Source organism: Carassius auratus, unplaced genomic scaffold (genome assembly GCF_003368295.1).
Source record: "Carassius auratus strain Wakin unplaced genomic scaffold, ASM336829v1 scaf_tig00001597, whole genome shotgun sequence".
In the NCBI taxonomy this organism is placed as follows: Eukaryota; Metazoa; Chordata; class Actinopteri; order Cypriniformes; family Cyprinidae; genus Carassius; species Carassius auratus.
The window spans coordinates 106,314-112,313 of NW_020523373.1; positions in this window are offsets into that span (position 1 = coordinate 106,314).

Below are 6,000 nucleotides of genomic sequence, written 5' to 3' on the forward strand. Positions count from 1 at the left end.
ACATGAATGTCAAGAATTCAGAAGTGTATATATTTATAATGCTTACTCTACACTACACAGAAATAATATACAACCATATAAATACCTAGACGCCTCATTGGCCGCTTTGAGACGTTGCCGCGATACGTAATGTAATTTGAATGTACATTACATGATATGTTGTTGTTTTATTGCTTTCTCTGTGTTCAATCCCAACATTTTTCTTTCTTTCTTGTGTCTCAGGTCAGAACACAGCTCATTCCCTTTGAAATACTGGGATAAAATCGAAATAATACATCTTTAAACACTAATAATTTACTATCGTTTAGAAAATTTTATAAAACAAGTAAATATAAATCAAAAAGTGACACACTTGTAGTCTGCTTTTCATTTTGATTGCCCTATAGCCTACAGATGAACTCCACAACAAATAATAACATGTAACTGATGAGGCTATGGATCCAGTGAAAATGAAAATATGCACTGATACAGTGCCCAGTAGAAATATAGTAAAGTGATATTCTATATTAAAAAGTATATGTACAACTTCTGAGTCTTTCATAGAGTTGTTTTATAAACGCAGTTTTCAGATCGCCCAGCAAACACAGAACGTTGTGAGGACGTTGCCATTTCGTTAACTGCTAACTTCCCAGAAACGTCTTGGGCACGTCCTCAAAAGACGTCGCTAGTTGGTCCCATTGGGGACGTTGTAGCGACGTGGTCAGCTGGTCTTCAGATAACTTTTAATAGTATTGCACTAGATGTAAGATACCATTTGAACAGCCTATTTTTGGGGAAATATAATAAAAAATATGTTAAAAGATGGCATGAATTATAGTTCATTGAACAATAATAAATGAAGTACCTGAAGCTGACAATGAAGTAAATGTATAATAATTAGTAAAGATGATAAATTTAGTGCTGTATACCCGCGTGTGAGGGATGCGGAGACGCACCGCGGAGCGTCAGACGCGCGTGAGGACCAAACACAGCAGAAAGGTAGGAAACTTCACTCCTCTTATTATTTCTCTTTTACTATAGCGATTTATTTTTGAGTCTTTCATAGAGTTGTTTTATAAACGCAGTAACCTGAAAGTTCCTGTCAGTGTTTAAAAACTAATTATGATTTAATAACGTGTTTAATGAATTTGGTAAGTAGCCTACGGTATTTAATGTGTCCTTACATAGAGGTTATTAATATAGGCTGAAATATAGTGTTTTTTTATAGTTTAAAGGTGATCTTATGATGCATTGCTCCTTAAAAGTTAGGCTGTTAATATAATATAGAGAAAGACCATTCTTAATTCTTTTTACTATTTTAAAATGCATTTATTTTTTACATTCTTTGGTCGAAGTTTTCAGATCGGCACTTCGGAGCCTGTTCGGGACTCGGTTGATTCAGATCGGCACTTCGGAGCCTGTTCGGGACTCGGTTGATTCAGATCGGGGACTTCGGAGCCTGTTCGCGACTCGGTTGATTCAGATCGGCACTTCGGAGCCTGTTCGGGACTCGGTTGATTCAGATCGGCACTTCGGAGCCTGTTTGCGACTCGGTTGATTCAGATCGGGGACTTCGGAGCCTGTTCGCGACTCGGTTGATTCAGATCGGCACTTCGGAGCATGTTCGCGACTCGGTTGATTAAGATCGGCACTTCGGAGCCTGTTTGCGACTCGGTTGATTAAGATCGGCGCTTCGGAGCCTGTTCGCGACTCGGTTGATTCAGATCGGCACTTCGGAGCCTGTTTGCGACTCGGTTGATTAAGATCGGCGCTTCGGAGCCTGTTTGCGACTCGGTTGATTCAGATCGGCACTTCGGAGCCTGTTTGCGACTCGGTTGATTCAGATCGGCACTTCGGAGCCTGTTCGCGACTCGGTTGATTAAGATCGGCACTTCGGAGCCTGTTCGCGACTCGGTTGATTCAGATCGGCGCTTCGGAGCCTGTTTGCGACTCGGTTGATTAAGGTCGGCGCTTCGGAGCCTGTTTGCGACTCGGTTGATTCAGATCGGCACTTCGGAGCCTGTTTGCGACTCGGTTGATTCAGATCGGCACTTCGGAGCCTGTTTGCGACTCGGTTGATTCAGATCGGCACTTCGGAGCCTGTTTGCGACTCGGTTGATTCAGATAGGCACTTCGGAGCATGTTCGCGAATCTGTTGATTCCGATCGGCACTTCGGAGCCTGTTTGCGACTCGGTTGATTCAGATAGGCACTTCGGAGCCTGTTTGCGACTCGGTTGATTCCGATCGGCACTTCGGAGCCTGTTTGCGACTCGGTTGATTCAGATCGGCACTTCGGAGCCTGTTTGCGACTCGGTTGATTAAGATCGGCACTTCGGAGCCTGTTTGCGACTCGGTTGATTCAGATCGGCACTTCGGAGCCTGTTTGCGACTCGGTTGATTCAGATCGGCACTTCGGAGCAGGAAGTGTTTGTCAAACAGTTAATTTGTGATAAATGAATATTTGACCTGAGGCTTTTTTTTAACCTGTCGATGTGATTTTTCAATGACTTTTGGATGTCAATACTTCTTGTACCTCAGTAGCATGTGTTGTGTTTTATGAATTGTGGATGGATTAATCAACTGAGAAATAAAGTTGTACAGAAATTATCATGAACTCTTCAAGATGATGATGAAAAGAAAAAAGCTAATATCGCATATAAAATTATATCCTCCTATATAAATTATATTCCTCCTCAGATGAGTATTTAACATGTTTATTATTGTGGGGCATTAGTGTGTAAGTGCTACACACACACACACACACACACCAGACAGAGTTTGAGATCAGAATGATTTTTTACCACATTAATAAATGACATTTTAAAGGAAAATGAAAATAGAAACCATTATTTTATTTTGATAAGTTTGAATTATTACTGATTTTTGACTGTAGCATCACTACCAATAGCCGCGTGTCGACAGCAGGTGGCGCTGTTGATCTATAATCCCCTGCAGAGACACTGAAATACAACCTTTTTTGTTTCAAACAGATCATTGAACAATAATAAACAGTGGCGGCAATAGACAAATGTTACTAGGGGGGCAAAGGAGGGGCCACTATTTAACCAGAGGGGCACATTAAAAATGGCAACATATTTTATTTAAATGTAACGCAAATAAATACAAAAATTAATTCTTGAAAAAATCTACACAGTAATTTTACACAATCTAAAAATGTTAATAAAAACAAATTACTATTAGTACTCTTATAAAATTCAATCAGGCAATCATACATTTCACAATTTAATATTTATATATGAATGTCAAGAATTCAGAAGTGTATATATTTATAATGCTTACTCTACACTACACAGAAATAATATACAACCATATAAATACCTAGACGCCTCATTGGCCGCTTTGAGACGTTGCCGCGATACGTAATGTAATTTGAATGTACATTACATGATATGTTGTTGTTTTATTGCTTTCTCTGTGTTCAATCCCAACATTTTTCTTTCATTTTGTTTCTCTCTTTCTTGTGTCTCAGGTCAGAACTCATTCCCTTTGAAATACTGGGATAAAATCGAAATAATACATCTTTAAACACTAATAATTTTAAATTTCTAAAAATCGTTTAGAAAATTTTATAAAACAAGTAAATATAAATCAAAAAGTGACACACTTGTAGTCTGCTTTTCATTTTGATTGCCCTATAGCCTACAGATGAACTCCACAACAAATAATAACATGTAACTGATGAGGCTATGGATCCAGTGAAAATGAAAATATGCACTGATACAGTGCCCAGTAGAAATATAGTAAAGTGATATTCTATATTAAAAAGTATATGTACAACTTCTGAGTCTTTCATAGAGTTGTTTTATAAACGCAGTTTTCAGATCGCCCAGCAAACACGGAACGTTGTGAGGACGTTGCCATTTCGTTAACTGCTAACTTCCCAGAAACGTCTTGGGCACGTCCTCAAAAGACGTCGCTAGTTGGTCCCATTGGGGACGTTGTAGCGACGTGGTCAGCTGGTCTTCAGATAACTTTTAATAGTATTGCACTAGATGTAAGATACCATTTGAACAGCCTATTTTTGGGGAAATATAATAAAAAATATGTTAAAAGATGGCATGAATTATAGTTCTTTGAACAATAATAAATGAAGTACCTGAAGCTGACAATGAAGTAAATGTATAATAATTAGTAAAGATGATAAATTTAGTGCTGTATACCCGCGTGTGAGGGATGCGGAGAAGTTATTATGATTTAATAACGTGTTTAATGAATTTGGTAAGTAGCCTACTGTATTCGATTTGTCCTTACATAGAGGTTATTAACATAGGCTGAAATATAGTGTTTTTTTATAGTTTAAAGGTGATCTTATGATGCATTGCTCCTTAAAAGTTAGGCTGTTAATATAATATAGAGAAAGACCATTCTTAATTCTTTTTACTATTTTAAAATGCATTTATTTTTTACATTCTTTGGTCGAAGTTTTCAGATCGGCACTTCGGAGCCTGTTCGGGACTCGGTTGATTCAGATCGGCGCTTCGGAGCCTGTTTGCGACTCGGTTGATTCAGATCGGCACTTCGGAGCATGTTCGCGACTCGGTTGATTCAGATCGGCACTTCGGAGACTGTTTGTGATTTTTTAAAATTCAGATCTGGACATCTTAGCAGGAAGTGTTTGTCAAAAAGTTCATTAGAGATAACTGAATATTTGGACCTGAGGCTTTTTTTTCTAACCTGTCGATTTGATTTTTAAATGATTTCAATTACAGGAATACAGGTATTGTGTTTTATGAATTGTGGATGGATTTATCAACTGAGAAATAAAGTTGTACAGAAATGATCATGAACTCAAGATGATGATGAAAAGAAAAGGTAATATCGCATATAAAATTATATCCTCCTATATAAATTATATTCCTCCTCAGATGACTATTTAACATGTTTATTATTGTGGGGCATTAGTTTGTAAGTGCTACACACACACACACACACACACCAGACAGAGTTTGAGATCAGAATGATTAAAATAGAAACCATTATTTTATTTTGATAAGTTTGAATTATTACTGATTTTTGACTGTAGCATCACTACCAAGAGCCGCGTGTCGACAGCAGGTGGCGCTGTTGATCTATAATCCCCTGCAGAGACACTGAAATACAACCTTTTTTGTTTCAAACAGATCATTGAACAATAATAAACAGTGGCGGCAATAGACAAATGTTACTAGGGGGGCAAAGGAGGGGGCACTATTTAACCAGAGGGGCACTTTAAAAATGCAACATATTTTATTTAAATGTATTGCAAATAAATACAAAATTAATTCTTGAAAAAATCTACACAGTAATTTTACACAATCTAAACATGTTAATAAAAACAAATTACTATTAGTACTCTTATAAAATTCAATAAGGCCATCATACATTTCACAATTTAATATTTATATATGAATGTCAAAAATTCAGAAGTGTATATATATATATATATAATGCTTACACTACACTACACAGAAATAATATATAATTAAATTATGCTTATTTTAAATGTATTGTGCAGGCTAAAAATATAATAAGCTTTTAATAGTATTTCAGTGCGCAAAACAATGATAATATGAAACGCTTCAAAACTGAGCTCACAAAGTGATTTGTAAGTCGCTTTGGATAAAAGCGTCTGCTAATTGAATAAATGTAATTCAAAACGTCTGTGTGATCTAACAGGCACAAGAGAGTCTATTAAAAACAGCAACAAACATTAATACAAATACACAAAATGAAAGTCATTTTATTTCCACAGCCTTTTTATTTACAGATCAAGCATTATAATATGAATATATAATATTGGAGAGAGTTTTACCATGCATCCTGCTGAAAATGGACGAGGTGCGCGCTATTTGAATACTGAATGGAGAATGATTGACAGCCGCAGAGGAGGGAAAATAAGGTTTCCGTAAACTTTATTTTAATGATGTAAATAGTCTCCTGTCCATAACATTAAGCTATGGAATTGCTTCAGATGACCAAGTCACCCAAACTGATGTGAAAAAAACGGGAGGCGCCGAAAA